This window comes from Belonocnema kinseyi, chromosome 1 (assembly GCF_010883055.1).
Source record: "Belonocnema kinseyi isolate 2016_QV_RU_SX_M_011 chromosome 1, B_treatae_v1, whole genome shotgun sequence".
Lineage (NCBI taxonomy): Eukaryota > Metazoa > Arthropoda > Insecta > Hymenoptera > Cynipidae > Belonocnema > Belonocnema kinseyi.
In genome coordinates this window covers 42,760,220-42,775,715 of record NC_046657.1, presented here as the reverse complement: position 1 = coordinate 42,775,715, position 15,496 = coordinate 42,760,220, and the positions used below count along the sequence as shown (strand labels likewise).

Genomic DNA, 15,496 nt, shown 5'->3' with positions numbered 1-15,496 from the left:
AAATTTGTAGATCAAATATGGAGGAACACAAATCGGAAAGAAGCTAGAAACTGTACAGCAATAATCATATTTAGATTTTTGAGGTCGCTGAATTGAAATCTGATCAAATAACACCAAAATTTAAACTGGCAGATCCAATGTGGGGAAACAAAAATCCAAAAATGTTAGGAACTATATAAAAATCATTACATTTGTGTTTTCGAGGTCGCTGAAACCAAATCTGATTTAATTATTTTAAAATATAAATTCTCAGACCCAATTTGGCTGAACAAAAATAGGAAAATTGCATTCCGAGGTCTCTAAATAAATTCTAAAATTATAATCTAAGAATTCAAGTTGGCAGATTTTATAAGGTGGAATACAAATCGGAAAAATACAAGTAACTATACAAGAATAATCATATTTAGGTTTGCAAGATCCCTGAATCCAATTCTTACATAATAATTTTAAAATTCCAACTGGCAGATCCAATGTGTGGAAACAGAAAACACCAAAATTCAAATTGCCAGATCCCATGTGACGGAACACAAAATTAAAAAAAAAATTATTTTCGAGGTCGCTGAATTCAAATCTGATTTGAAGATTTTAAAATATAAATCGACAGATTCAATGTGACGGAACACAAATCGGCAAAATGTGTTTCGAGGTTGATTCATCTAAATTTAAATTCATAATTTCAAAATTTAATTTTGAAGATCCAATTTGGCGGAACACAAATACGGAAAGATTATTTTCCAGGTCGCTGAATCAAAATCGAATTTAATGATTTAAAAATATAAATTGAGAGATACAATGTGGCAGAACATAAGTCCAAAAAACGTTTTTCGAGATCTCGGAATCCAAATTTAATGTGATGTTATCAAAATATAAAAGGGCAGATCCAATGTGGCGGAACTTAAATCTGAAAAATGTTTTTCGAGGTCGCTGAATCCAAATACGATATCGTAATTTCCAAATTCAAATTGTCAGATCCAATGTGAAAAAAAACACATCAGAATTTTTTGAGGTTGCTGAATCCAAATCTGATTTGGTGATTACAAAATGTAAATCGGAAGATTAAATTTGGCGGAACACAAAATCGGAACAATATTTTTCAAGGTCGCTGAATCTAAATCCAAATTCATAATTTCAAAATGAAAATTGGAAGATTCAATGTGGTGAAACAAAAACCGGCAAAATTATTTTCGAGGTCGCTGAATTAAAATCTAATATCGTGATTTCAAAATATAAATTGTCAGTTTCATTGTGGAGGAAAACTAATAGAAAAAAATGTTTCTCGAGGTCGCTGGATCCAATTTTAATACCATAATTTCAAAATGCAAATGAACAAATTCAATGTGGTGTAACACAAATCTAAAAAATGGTTTTTACCTTGTCGAGGTCGCTGAATCAAAATCTGATATCATATTTTCAAAATTCTTAATAAATAAGAGTATTGTGACTTATTAATCTATTTTTAGAATTATTTGAATGTTTCCTTTCGGAATTTATTCTTAAGAGTTATTTATTGCAATCAACCGTATTTATAAACGGCAATTTTTGCAACTGTCAATATTTGTTATGAGCCATGATTCGTCTGAATTTGCGGGGGTTTGGGGAAGGTAAGATGAGAGGAAGCCAGGCTTTATGGTAATCCATACTACCAAGTATGCGACCACTTAATGCTAAACTATGCTAATAAATGCCTCTTTGAGCTTCGTACACTCTCGATAGGAGACATTTCGTATGTGTAACGATATCTGAGATGAAAGGTTCATACTTCCGAAAAGGTCACCCAAGAATATTGACTTGAATTTTGGGTGGTTCACAAAACATAGGCTTTTAAAAAATTAGGGTGCTTCGAATTTTAAAAAAAATGTATGGTTTTTAACTAACAGTCTTAATTCTTGACCTACTAAAAAAAATTTGATTCTTGATGGATTTTTAACGACTTTATATTTTCTGTTTCAGGTGTGTACTGAGAATTACTATCATACACAAATTTATAACTCGAAAAGGAATTTCAGAATCGGGGGGTAAGATAATGTTTGAAATATCCGATCTTGTCTAGTATATTATCAGGAATTATTTTGAATTCACATTGAATTCCTTTGAATTTTCGTAACTTTTTAATTGCTTCTTTAGTCATTCATTTTTCGGAATTTCGTAAATTTTTTCAATGTCATGAAATCCGTGAATTTATTTAATTTTCTAAATTCCCTTTATTTCTTAATTTATATGAATTCCTTGAATATTTTAAATATTCTGAATTCCTTGGCATCTTCTAAAGTCCTTGATTTCTTTAAATTTTATAAATTCCTCGAAATTTCTCAAATTTTCTCCAATTACCTGAATCCTTGAATTCCTGGATTTCTTTCGATTCCTTGAATATCCGGAATTTCCTAAATTCCTACATTTCTCTGCATTTCCTAATTTCTCTGATTCTCTTGGAATCTTTGAATTCTCTGAATTTCGTCAATTCTTAGAATTTCATAGTGTCTGAATCCCCTTAATTCCTGGATTTCTTTAAATTCCTTTAATTCCTTACATATGCGGAATTTCTTAATTCCTAAATTTCTCTGAATTTCCTAATTTCTGTGAATTTCTTGAGTTCCCTAATTTCTCAGAATGCCTTAAGTTCCCTAATTTCTCAGAATGCCTTGATTTCTTTGAATTCTCGGAATTCCCCAACTCCTCTGAATTTCATAAAGTATCTGAATTTCCTCAATTTCCTGAATTCTCTATATTTCTAAAATTCTATGAATTTCCTAAATTCTCTGAACTCCTTAATTTCTCTGAATTTCTGCGAATTATCTCAATTCCTTAGAATCTTCTAAATTCCTTCAAACTTCTCGAGAATCCTTGAATTCGTTGAATTTCTTAAATATTCTGAATTTCTTCAAATCTTCTAAATTCCTTGAATTCTTGAAATATGATCAATTTCTCAAATTTCCTGCGATTTTCTGAATCCCCAGAATTCCGGGATTCCCGTGATTTTTCGGGATTCCTTAATTTCTCGGAATTCTCTTAATTTCATAAATACTTTGAATTTCATATATTCCCTGAATTTCTTAATCTCTAAATTTCATAAATTCTCTAAATTTGTTAAATTTTCTGAATTTTCTAAGTTCCGCGAATTTCCTAAATTATCTTAATGTTCTGAATTATCTCAATTATCTGAATTCCTTCATTTCTCTGAATTTCTGCTAATTTTCTCAATTTCTTGAAATCTTCTAAATTCCTTGAAATCTTTTAAATTCCTTGAATTCTCTGAAATTCTAGAATTTCCAAAATCCCTTAAATTCCTTAATTTCTATAAAGTCCTTGAATTCCCTAAAAATCCTGAATTTCCTGCATTCTTACATTTCCTATAATTCCTAGCAATTCCCTTAATTTCTTCAATTCTCTGAATTCCCTCAATTCCTTCATTTCTATAAATTTCTTGAACTCCCTGAATATCCTAATTTCTCTCAATTCCTTAATTTCTCTAAATTGCTTGATTTCTCTAAATTCTCTGAATCCTCTTAATTGTCTGGATTACCTAATTTACTTGATTTCTCTAAAGTCCCTAAATTCCTCCAATTTCCAGAATCCCCTAAATTTCATTTCTCCTAATTCCTTGAATTCCATGAATATCTGGAGTTTTTTTTACATTTTTCTGGATTCTGTGGTTTCTTGGAATTTCCTAAATTCTCTCAATCTTTTAAATTTTCTGAATTCCTGAACTTTTCTGAATTACTTGAATTCTCTCACTTCCTTAAATTACTTGAATTCCTCGGAATTCTCTAAGTTCTCATTAAATTCTATCAAATTTTGTGGGTTCTTTAAATTCTTTCTGAAATCCCGTAATTCCTTAATTTCTCTGAATTCTGCGAAATTCTTGTTTTTTGTGAATTCCCTAAAATCTGTAAATTCTTTGAAGATTGTGAAACCCGGAATTTCTTGAACGAAATTCTTGTTTTTTGTGAATTCCCTAAAATCTGTAAATTCTTTGAAGATTGTGAAACCCTAAATTCCTTGAAATCTTCCGAATTTCTTGCATTCTCTGAATTCCTTCTGTATGTGGAATTATTTTGAAATATATTGAATACCATAATTTCCTTAATTTCTTACAATTTCTTGAATTCCTTGATTTTTATGATATTATTGGATTCTCTAAATTTACTAAATACCCTGAATCCATTAAATTCGCTGTGACTTCCTTTAAGTTTCAGAATTCCTTTAAATCTTTTGTCTTGCTTGAATTTCTTGGAAATTTCCTAAATTCTCTGAATTCTTTGAATACATTCAATTTATTAAATTCTCTAAATTCTTGGATTTCTCTAGATTCCATAAATTCTCTCAAATTCCTTAAATTAGCTGAATTCCATTATTTTGAAGGGCCTGGAATTCGGGGAATTCTACGCATTCAAGGAATTTAGATCATTGAGAGAATTGGGAAAAATTGAAATAATTCAGGGAATTCACAAGTTTTCAGAAGATTTCAAGAAACTTTGAAGAATACAAAAGAATTTAAAAAAATGTAAAAGCTATGGTCCAACTAAAAAACCCAAGGTTCTTTTAGGCGACCAACGCCAGAGTTTTGGAGTTTCAAACCTGCACTCTGAGACAGGATTTTCTAACATGATATCGAATTAGTGAAACCTGAAGGAAAATCAGTGAAACCTCGAATTCAAAAGGTGTGACTAACTTTCGTGCTGATAAATTAATTAACAATTAGTTCCTCGCCCGCAGAATAAGAAAGTTGTATCCTTCTGCTGCATCTTTTCCCCGAGATTTAATGATTCCGAATCACGAATTTTCCCGGGGAAATCAGAGTTCGTTTTTTGATATAAATGCAGAATTTACACGGTGAAATGCGTCTCACGCAGTTGGCTTTTTTCTTGTTATTATCCAATCTATCAGGACCTTAATATGTGTCTGTAGATTGAAAATGTTCGGAGTGATTCGAGATTTTGATTCACGATGCGGAACGCGATTGGTCGAATGATTTCGCGAATAGAACGGCATTCGTGCCATGGAAAAGTCGACTGAGAGAGACACGAGGCAAGAACTAAGAAGGCACACGTAGAAAAAAAAAGATCAGATACGATATTCTTGTAGAGTGTGTAGCAGAGCTCGTTAGATCCGGCAAACGCATTGTGCGTGTCTCCGCGCTGTAATATCCCATCTAACAATAAGTAACCAAAGAGGGGAACAAGCTCTAAGTGTACTGAGTACTGGCGAATGCGCACGCTCTTTAGCCTCCCTTTTGCTCTGAAAAGAATAAAATAAAAAAGTTAAAGGGTCTCGAAACATTGTCGGTGAGCATGAATCATAACTCATGACCGCCCGGCCTGGCACAATTCTGAGTCAGTCGACAATGAAACAAGATTACATATTGCAGAAATTAAGAATGGGTTTAAGTAGAGTCGTTATTTTAGTGTTTTTTCTTAGTTGAATTTTCTTAACTTATTTTAATTTTTAATTAAATTTGATTGTTAAATAGAGTTGGTAACAGATTCGAGGCCTTAAGGTCGAATAAGTGTTCTTTTTGAGTTTAGTGGTAATGCTTCTTGAGTTGGAAAAGGGTTTACTGAAATTTGTTAATGAGATACAATTGGTTGAGTTGAAAAAAGATTAAAGGGTTTTGGTTCGGATTAGTTTCTGTCCTTTTTGAGTCCAGTGATCAGAGTTATTATGAAACAAGATTACTTATTGCAGAAATTAAGAAAGAGTTTAAGTAGAGTCGTTATTTTACATTTTTCTCTTGGTTGAATTTTTTAAACTTATTCTTAATTAATTAAATTTTATTTTTAGATAGAGTTGGAAGCGGATTCAAGGCTTTAAGATCGGATTTGTGTTCTTTTTGAGTTTAGTGATAATGCTACTTGAGTTGGAAAAGAAATTTTTGAAACTACAATTTGTTAATGAGATTAAATTTTTAAATAGGGTTACAAAAAGATTGGAGGATTCTGGATCAGTTAGTATCCGTTTAGAGTTCAGTCCTAATGCGTTTTGAGTTGGAAAAGGATTTATTAAAACTTTAATGAAACTCAATTGGTGAATATAGTTGTGAAAGTATTGGAGGTTTTACGATCTGATAGGTGTCCTTTTTGAGTTTAGTGATAGAGCTTCTCGAGTTGAAGAAGGGTTTACTGAAATTTTTTCATGAGATAAAATTGGTAGAGTTGAAAAAAATTGAAGGGTTTTGGATCGGATTAGTGTCTGTCCTTTTGAAGTCCAGTGATCACAGTTATTATGAAACAGGATGAAATATTGCAAAAATTAAGGAGGATGTTTAAGTAGAGTCGTTATTTTAGTTTTTTTTCTTGGTTGAATTTTACTAATTTATTTAGATTTTTAATTACATTTGATTGTTAAATAGAGTTGGAAACGGATTCGACACTTTAAGATCGGATTGGTGCAGTTATACTGAGTTCTTAATGCGTTTTGAGTTGAAAAAGGATTTATTGAATCTTTAAGAAAATTCCATTTGTTAAATATATTTGGGAAAGGATTAGAGGGTTTTACATCAGAATAGTGTTCTTTTTGGGTTCAGTAATCACTGTGATTCAGATTTTTAATTTTATGTTCTTGGTTCAATCTGGAAAATTTTTGCAATTCGTTTACAGTGTTGTTACTGCTTTTTGACTTGGAAAACAGTTTATTTCGTTTTTACGTGGGATTGGAAGGTAAATATAATTGGAAAAGAATTGGAGGTGAAGGTTAAAATTGGTGTAAATGCTTCTTGGGTTGGAAAAGGGTTTACTGCCATTTTCTAATGAGATAAAATGGGTAAATAGCGTTTGAAAAATATTGCAGAGTTTTGGATCAGATTTATGTCCTTTTATAGTTAAGTTGTACTGTGTTCCTAATGCGTTTTGAGTTGGAAAAGAATTTATTGAAACTTTATTGAAATTCCATTGTTAAATATAGTTGGGAAAGGATTGCAGGGTTTTAGATCAGAATTGTGTCCTACTCTGGGTTCAGTGATTACAGTGATCCAGATTTTTAATTTGATTTTCTTGGTTCAATCTTTCAAATTGCGGCAATTCTTTAGCAATGTTCTTCCTGCTTTTTTACTTCGAAAGAATTTTGTTTTAATTGTACATGAAATTAGAGGGTAAATAGAATAGGAAAAGAATTAGAAGCTAAGATCAGGTTGATGTTCTTTTTTAGTTTAGTGATAATGCTTCTTGAGTTGGAAAAGGGTTCACTGAAATTTGTCATGAGATATTGGTAAATACAGTTGGGAAAGGATTGGAGGCTTTAAGATCGGGTAGGTGTTCTTTTTGTTTAGTGATAATGCTTTTTGAGTTGAAAAAGGGATTACTTTAATTTTTTAATGGCAGTCTTCAATTCATTTTTTCTTAATTAAATCTCAATCTTTAATCGGGAAAAGGATTAATTGAATCTTTAATGAAAGTTGATTGATAAATATGGTTGGGAAAGGATTGTAGAGTTTTAAATCAGAATAGTGTCTTTTTGAGTTTAGTGATCACAATGTTTCAAATTTTTATAGATTTCTTTCTTTGTTCAATCTGCCAATTGTTCGCAAACCTTCCAAGTGTTTTTACTGATTTTCGGGTTGCAAAACCGTTCAGTGAGTTGAGTAATTACTCTAGTTTATATATTGTTTTGTTTCTTCTCTCGGTTGCATTTTAGAAATCTTTAGAATCCTTCCAGCACATAGTGTAATTTACAAGTTGTAAAAGAGTTTATTTCCATTTTTAATGGAATACGATTGGTAAATAGAGTTGGAAAAGGATTGGAAGGTTTTGTGTAGAATTAATGTTCTTTTTGAGTTTAGTTATCATAGTGGTTGAGATTTTGTTCTTGATTCAATCTGTCAAATATTCGTAATCCTCCCATTGGGTTTTTGCTGCTTTCTGGGTTAGAAAATAATTTTTCAATGATACATTCAATTCGTTTTTTAACCAGCGTTCGTTTTGGTCGGATTGGTGTCCTTTTTGAGGCTAGATTTTTCATATTTTTGTCTTGCTTCAATCTGCTAAATGTTCGCAATCCTTTCAGAAAGTTCTTACTGCTTTTTAATTCGGAAAAACTTTTTTTTTTAAACAGCAGATTGCGATTCCTGTTAGCTGGAAAAAGATTTATTTTCATTTTTAATGAAGTTAATGAATTTAGATTTGTAAATATTTCGTTTTAATTTTGAATTAATATAGATTGATAAATAGACTGGAAAGGTGATTGAAGATCTCAAAGCTGGGTGTATTCATTTTTAGTTGGAAAGGCACTTATTTCAATTTGTATTTCATGTAGATTGATAAATATAGTTGAAAAAGGGGCTGGAGGCACCCGTACGAGTGCCAGCCCGCATATCCGAAATAGATTCTAAACATGACGTGAGAACAAATAGATTTCAGTGAGTCAAAATCTCTGTTCATACAACCTTCTTTGAACCGATGCTTCAATTAACTTTTTCTCGGTGCTGATGACTAAATTTTCTTTTTATCTGATTCAAACACTGCCGGTGATTAGAAAGAACATCTGATGGGGTTTTATTGGTGGACGCGAGATAATTGCCTCTTAACAACGTGAAAGCATCATTGTATTGAATGTATCACACTTGGATGTCCTCTTCATGAGGTTGTATCTACTCGCATCCCTCCCCTTATTCTTCAATTAAGGGCAATCTTTCTAGACTCTACTGTCGCTTATGACGTGTTGGTTGCACTCGCATTCTGGCACGAAAGATGCGAGAATTGTTCATGAGTCTCAAAGCGAAAATCCAAGGCTAATAATTGGTTTTATGAACAGGGTATAAAAAATTGAGAATTTTCAACTATTCTAAAAGATCTCTCATCTCTAATATTTCATCTAATCGGTCCTCACTGGTTGCAAGTATAGACCCAAGTCGAGGGTAATTCTGAAGAGCAACAAAAGTTGGATTTGATGATAGGTCGAGTGGACAACACCTGCTTTAGTTGCGGCACGTACGAACTCGTTCCTAGAGCCCATTATATAACACAAACTTGAAGCCTATCTGAGAGTAAAGGTACAGTCTGTTCTCGGTTACGTTGGTACGCCTTTATGGGGTCTTGTCTGGATGAGGAGTCTTGACTGTAATTTCTGCAGGTCCAGCCAGATGGCCTCGCCAGGACTTGCCTAGCAAGAACAGGGCTGGATAACTAATTTACCAGAAATATTAAATATTTAAAATTAGATAAATAGGAGTTGGTGAATTAACTAATGAGTCGCAACTCTAAAATTGATCTAGACCACAGATGGCAAAAGCAGGCAAAAGTTTGCCCTCGGGGGCATGAAATGTCAAAGACAATTGATTTCTCGACTCTGGACCGGTAACGAGGAGTCCCTGGTCCTCTCCACCACGCCTTGAAGATCGGGATTGAGATCGATAAATCTCTTATGGAACTAGACGAGACGAGAGGAGATGAGATAAAAGCAGGAATAGGAAGGAGTCTTTGAACAACATCAACCTTTACCCCCATTAATGTTGCTTGCGAGATCTGCTCTTTGGAAACTCGGTCCCGATGTAAACGCAAGTCAGCATGGCTCCTACCTGCAGCTCTATTCAGATATTCGTGACTAGGAACTGGGATTCACTGACCCATGACTACCACCAGCGGATCCTAGATAGAAACCCACCTTCACTCGCATCAGATAAAACAATTATATCAGATGGGACAATTATAAATGAGGTGCTTTCTCTGTCTATAAACTGGATCTTTGCCAACAAATATTAAAGGAAATTCAGTACCGTCCGGGGTAATTATGGAAAGCTGTCAGAAAAACTTTCACTGGGCAAACAGTGAGATGAATTTTTGTGAATTGTCTTTTGTATAATCAGCTTTATGGCGAAGAGTTTTAGAGGTCTTTCAAAGTGGACATGGACGTAGAAATGCAGATGCATTCGACATCAACAAAGTTTCTTCAAAGTCACGTTTCCATATACGACGAGTGTCGGGAGACTCCATAGTGGTGAATACCATCTCTTGACTCTTCTGTGTGTTAAAGCGTGAACCTCTGCATACACACTCCACACAGTGTCGTAGCAAAGGGCAAGGCCCTCGGGGCCTTATCTTTTTTATTTTTAAGAAATCTGGTTTGCAACTCGTTTCAGAAGGAATCGAAACACGATTCTCTATCAGAACCACACATTTCTTCCGGAACGCATCAACATCTTCAGTTTCCTGTTATAATCGTGAATCTTAAATTAATTTAAGCTTCACCAATGTAAAGTACGGTATTTGAGAATTATATTTCTTGGAAAGAGAAGACTGCAAACGGAATGATTAAGCGGATTTGAAGAGGGATTTTTTTGCTTGGTTTTGTCAGATTATAGTTGTGAAAAGAAAGTTTCAATGGTTTTTTTGTATTATTATCTTTCTTGATGATGGTTGATGCTTGAAATTTCCTGCTAACAAATGACAAACCCCCAATTTTGTTTTCCCATTCAAACATATAATTATATTTCCCCTAAGTTGAGGAAAGATGGTTTCAATGAGGTTTTTTGGGGTGTCTACCTGACCGGAAAATCGGAAAAAAACAGGAATTTGATTTAGTGGTCGGGATTTTTCCCTCGAATGGAATTATATGTAAATTAAAAGTAGTTATATATATTTTACTATTATAATTTTGAGTTGGAACAGGGAGTTTGTGAAAAAATATAATTTTTGCTTCGAATAGGGAGTTTTACAAAATATTTACAATGCTGAGTTGGAAAATTCAATTTTCTAAAAAAATTATATTTTTGAGTTGAAACAGAGAATTTCCGCGAAGAATTAAAGTTTCTAATTTTGAACAGGGAATTTTTTAAATCATTATAATTTTTTCTTTGGCAAAGGCAATTTCCGCAAAAATTTAGAATCTTGACTTTAGGACAGAGAATTTTCTAAAATCTAAAAGAATAATACATATGAGATAAAACCGGGAATTTCCGTAAAGAATTAAAAATTTCAATTTAGGTTCGGGAGTTTTCGTAAAGAATGATAGTTTTTACTTTTGAAGAGTGAATTTCCCCAAAGAATTAAAATTTTAGTTCAGGTCAGGGAGTTTTCTAAAAGAATAAAAATTCTGAGATAGAACCGGCAATTTCTGTGAAGAATTAACAGTTTTAATTTAGGATAGGGAGTTTTCGTAAAGGATAATAGTTTTTACCTTTGAACAGGGAACTCCTTAAAGAATTAGCATTTTTGTTTTAGCGCAAAGAGTTTCCTCAAAGAATTGAAATTTATACTTTAGGACAGGCAATTTTCTAAAATAATAATAATTCTGAAATATAATTTAGAATTTCCATAAAGAATTACGATTTTAATTTTAGGCTTAGTTTGGAATAGGAATTTTCTTGAAGATTTATAACTTTTACTTTGGAGAAGGGAGTTTGAGAAAAGAATTTTTAGTTTGATAATTTCAAGTTTGGGACAGGGAATTTTCTAACTGAATCATATTTTGGAGTTTATGCGTATAATAAATACATAAAATATATTAATAATTATCAAAAAGAATTATAATTAAGACTTACCTTTTCCAAATTTGAGGAAAAGAGCGTCCCTATGCTTCTGAATTATTATAAAAAAATTTGCAAGTAAGTATAAATCTAACATGAAACAGAGAATTTTTCAAATGGAACTGGGTTTATGGAACGGAATTAGGAGCAGAGAATTTTTTCACATACAACAAGAATTTCGGAAAGTAATTTGAATTCTGATTTATAACAAGAAAAATAAAAACGAATCCTGTTCAAATTCAATTCTTTGTTTTTTTATGGTTAGTGGATGATAGGAAGCATTGCTTATTTAATTAATTTTTTTGATGATGGTTGATGGCTGATATAAAGCTTTGTTTTCTCAGATTATTTGTGAAATGATGCATTCAATAGTGCCTTTTGTTTCACAAAATTTACTGGCAATGGTTGATGGATGGTGATTCAAATTAGCTTTCCGCAGCTAACAACCGCCTAATTTCATTTTCTAGTTTAAACCTATAAATTCTGTTTTCTCTAAACAGCAGACAATTTAAAATATAGGGGACGACAAAACGGATTTGAAAACAAGAAATTTTTTACTTGTAGCAGATTAGTTATGGAAAGATGGTTTCAATACTACTTTTTTAATTAACTTTGTTGATGATGATAGGTATTATAAAGCTGAGAATTGTCAGATTAGTTGTGGAAAGACGGTTTCAATTCTGTTTTGAGTTTCATTAACCGAGTTGATAATGTTTGATGAATGATACAAAGCCTTGTTTTGTCAGATTAGTAGTATAAAGATGCTTTCAATCATGTTGTTGAATAACTTTGGGGAAGATTGATGGATGATGATTGAACTTCCCTTTCCACAACCGACGACCTCCAAATTTCTTTTTCCAATTTAACTCTACAAATTCTGTTTCCCCAAATAGAAGGCGATTAAAAATAAAGGGGATAATAAAACGAATTTGAAATGAGGGACCTTTTTCACGGAATGGTATTTAGAGACAGTTTCGTTTCGGAGGCTTTCAAGATAAAAAAAAGAGGTTACGCCCCTGCACGTGCACCGACACGTAGACAGGAGCTTAATGGCGGATGCGCCACTTCACGGTGCATTTCTTTTCTCGTTTCCTCGACAGTGTCGCGATGCTCCTTCCAGGGACGCTTTTCTATTTACACGAGGTGTCTAGTCTCGATCGCGACCAAATTTATTCGGCCATAACTCTCGAACCGAGAACTCTCGGGCCCCATGCCGTGCAGTCGTGGAAGAGAAAAATTATATAGTTTGTATCCGTGTCCATATGTACCCCATTATGCGCACGAGGTGGGAACTATAAAACACTTCGTAAAACTCCTCACGAACGTCGCATTAAAAAATAATATTTCGAGAGGACGAGTCAGACTATAAAAAGATGCGGTCCTAACAGAGAATGGGCTACTTCTGAAGATCCTTCTTTGAATTTTTAAAAATTTCTAAATCATTCTCATCAGATCCAGTCGAACCTTTGTGTATAGGGAAGATGAGCCAAATTTGCAAACTTTGTTTAAATTCATCATCAGGAAACGTACTCAACGTTATCTAAGTTTGTAAAGTTACTTTCACTGGACCCCCCCCCCCAACCCTATTATAGACGATTCCTTATTTTGAGTAAGCTTATCTGCTAATAGTTGATGATCGATTTTTAACCACGGTTTTTTCTGTTTCAGGTGGGTACCGGAAATTACTATTATAGTTGATGAACTAATGCAAGACTGGTGTGAAGCGGCGAGGAGACGACGTATTGTGACTTTAAAGTTAATTAAATAAAAATGCGAATTTACTAAAATCAAAACCGACTGATATTTAAATAGCCTATTTAAATGTAGATATAATCTTGACTAGCCAATTTAAAATAGGCTAGTCAAGATTATACTAGCTTACTCTCATTAAAATATAATTTGATCTAGTTCAAACATAATCCGAGTTCCAACCCACGAGTCGAATTGCAACTAGAGGTATGTCATCTAATTCGTCACTTCCCAACGACTCCAGAAAAGGATCAAGTCGGGAAAATCACTTCACTTCACAATAATCCAAAAATTTAATAACCTTTGACACTGTGATAGGATCACTTATTAAAATGGAGAACACTTTGTCACAAAGTATAAACTTCGACTTTATAATTTACCTTAAAAGATTTAAAAGTTTGCAGATTACTGGTGCATAATAGACTAGTCATTTGCAAACTTTTACACCTTTGAAATTATTTTACCCTGGTCGATAACACGAATACCTATACTAATTTAGAATTGACGATTATTCGCGGATGTGGATCAATAGCGTCAGTGAAAAGCTCTTAATAGATACAAAACTTATTAAGAATAGTAAATATTTGTCAATTATAAAACTTATTTTAGTTGGGTTTACTAATAATTTTTTTATGATGGATCATCGACGATAAAATGCTTAGTTTTGTCAGATCAGTTGTTGAAAGGAGGTTTCAAAGGGTTTTTAGTATGATTCATTTTGTTGATGATAGTTGATGGATAATACAAATTCTTTTTGTAAGATTAGTTGTGAAAAAACGGGTTTATTGGTACTTTTTCTTCTATTAGCTTTGTTAATGGTGGCTAAAACATTAAATAAAGCTTGATTATGTCAAATTAGCTGTGAAAAGAAGGATTTGTTTGTCAGATCTGATGAAAAGCTTAGTTTTGTTAGATTAACCGAGGAAAGATGTTGCAAATGATGTTTTTTGTTTATTAACTTTGTTAATGATGGTTCACGGGAGACATAAACCTTGGTTTATAAGAATATTTGCATGAAGATGTTGCCAATGATGTTTTTAGTTTTATTAAATTTGTTAATGATGGTTGACGGATGAAATAAAGCTTGGTTTATAAGATTATTTTCAGGAAGATGTTGCCAATGATGTTTTTAATTTTATTTACTTTGTTCTTGATAGTTGACAGATGACAAAATTTTTCTTCATAAGATTATTTGTAGGAAGATGTTTTCAATGATGTTTTTAATTTTATTAACTTCGTTCATGATGGTTGATACCGTTTTTTTTGTCCAATTAATTGTGGATAGATGGTTGTAATAGTACTTTTGCTTGATTAACTTGGTTAAAAATGGCTAAAATATTTGCTAATGCTTGATTTTGTCAGATTAGTTGCGAACATACAGTTTTAACGGTATTTTTAGTTTATCTAATTTTTTAATCATGGTTACAATCTGATTTAAAGACTGGTTTGGTTAGATTAGCTGTTTAAATACGGTTTCAAAGGTGTTTTGAATTTTATTAACTTTGTTGATAATGGCTGATAGATGTTATGGAGTTAGGTTTTGTCAGATTAGTTGGGGAAAATATGGTTTTAATGATACTTTTTGCTCTATTTACATTGTTTATGATGGCTGAAATATTTTATAAAGCTTGCTGTTATCAGACTAGTTGTGGAAAGACGATTTCAACGGTGTTTTTAGTTTTATTAACTTTGATGATGATGGCTGATGTATGACATAAAATTAAGTTTTGTCAGATTAGTTTAGAAAAGACGGTTTTAATTATGCTTTTTGCTCTATTTACATTGTTTATGATGGCTGAAATATTTTATAAAGCTTGCTGTTATCAGACTAGTTGTGGAAAGACGATTTCAACGGTGTTTTTTAGTTTTATTAACTTTGTTGATGATGGCTGATGTATGACATAAAATTAAGTTTTGTCAGATTAGTTTAGAAAAGACGGTTTTAATTATGCTTTTTGCTTTATTTACTTTTTTTATGATAGTTGATTGATGATATAGAGCTTGCTTTTGTCACATTAGTTGTGGAAAAATGGTTCAATGGTGCATTGAGTTCAACTAATTTTTATTATGATGGTTGATGGATAAAGTGAAGCTTGGTTTTGTCAGATCAGTTGTGAAAAGATGGTTTTAATTATACTTTTGATTTATTTAATTTGTTAATGATAGTTGAGATATGATATAAAGATCGATCTTATAAGATTACACAGGCCAACAATTCTCAGAACCAGAGACCAGACCTACTATACCCGAAGGTTTTTGCTGCGCTGAATCCGAATCTGACCTCAGAAAAATTCC

The 15,496-nt window shown here is 32.5% G+C and overlaps 1 protein-coding gene across 3 annotated transcripts in view; it reads left to right on the top strand.

Moving 5' to 3' along the window:
- LOC117168568 (DYRK-family kinase pom1-like) overlaps positions 1 to 15,496 on the top strand; it is a 282,401-nt gene that overhangs the window by 50,741 nt on the left and 216,164 nt on the right. Inside the window, exon 2 of one of the 3 annotated variants that reach the window (XM_033354319.1) lies at positions 1,951 to 2,015. The exons of the other annotated variants lie outside the window; for them this stretch is intronic. The gene's annotated coding sequence lies outside the window, so the exon portion shown is untranslated. The remainder of the gene's footprint in view (positions 1 to 1,950; positions 2,016 to 15,496) is intronic. 3 annotated transcript variants of the gene reach the window in all.